Source organism: Aethalodelphis obliquidens, unplaced genomic scaffold, assembly GCF_003676395.1.
Source record: "Aethalodelphis obliquidens isolate GAN/ISIS:26980383/991018 unplaced genomic scaffold, ASM367639v1 scaffold18, whole genome shotgun sequence".
Lineage (NCBI taxonomy): Eukaryota > Metazoa > Chordata > Mammalia > Artiodactyla > Delphinidae > Aethalodelphis > Aethalodelphis obliquidens.
The window spans coordinates 4,828,024-4,829,116 of NW_020837962.1; the positions used below are offsets into that span (position 1 = coordinate 4,828,024).

Here is a 1,093-nt window from a genome sequence, read left to right on the forward strand (position 1 = left end):
TCCCTGGCGGTCCAGTGGTTAGGACACAGCACTTACAATGCCGTGACCCAGGTTCGATCCCTGGTCAGGGAACTAAGAGCCCACAAGTCGTGAGGCACGGCCAAAAAAAAAAAAAAAAAAAAAGAGCAATTGTCCAATGATGTTGCTGTGGGGATAAAATAATTTCATTCATGCAAAGCACCAAGTACAGAGCAAAGGTCCAATACACAGTTGTGTTTAAGTAAACTTGGGGTTGTAGGTGAGAGTTGCAGAGGTGAGATCCTGCACCCTTGTTTACAGATGGGGGAACTGAGACCTAGACAGAGAAAATTGTCCCTAATCACATAGCAGGTTAGTGAATGAAACAAGACTAGCACCTGGGTCAAACAGGTTAAGAATTTAGATGGTGATCTAGCAGGACTGGAGCATCTTAAACACACTGCAGGTGGTGAAAACGCTACCCTGTGAAATGCACAGGAGATGCATGCAGTTCCACAATGTACCACCAGGTGGCACTCCTACCCCATCTATGACCAAAGTCAGGACGTGGAAAAAATTTTAAGTTCTGGAGTAGAGAATTTCCACCTCTTCCCTTGGATCCAGCAAAAATATCTAACGAAGATATTAGATATCTAATATCAGTTATATATCAAGCGCCTGCAGTGTATACAGGCACTTGATATATAACAGAGTCGAATACACTGCAGGCGCTTGATATATAACTGAGTCGAAAAATAAGGTTCAGATCCATTATATATGGAGAAGTTGACTCGTTTGCTGGTTAAGAACGTGGATTTTTGAATGCCAGCCGTCTGCGTTCAAATTCCAGCTCCCCATTTACCAGCTTTCAAATCTTTTCTTCATGCCTTAGTTTCCTCCCCTGTAAAATGGCAACGATAATATCAACTCCCTCAGAGGATTATTGTTGGAAGGATTAAATAAGTTAATATGAGTAAAACAGGTTTTTTGAAAATTCCTCACACGTTTGTGCAGTATATAGGTGTTAGCAATTGTTAATTTCTTAAACAAACAGCTTTATTGATGGACAACTGATAAACAGACTGCACATATTTAAAGCGTACAGTTGATAAGTTTTGACTTATATATACTGTAC

The 1,093-nt window shown here is 40.6% G+C and overlaps 1 non-coding gene across 1 annotated transcript; it reads left to right on the plus strand.

Annotated features, from left to right (window-relative positions):
- On the plus strand, positions 1 to 72 carry TRNAV-UAC (transfer RNA valine (anticodon UAC)). The gene has a single exon. It is a non-coding gene; the product is annotated as a tRNA-Val (tRNA).
- Positions 73 to 1,093: the final 1,021 nt, after the last annotated feature.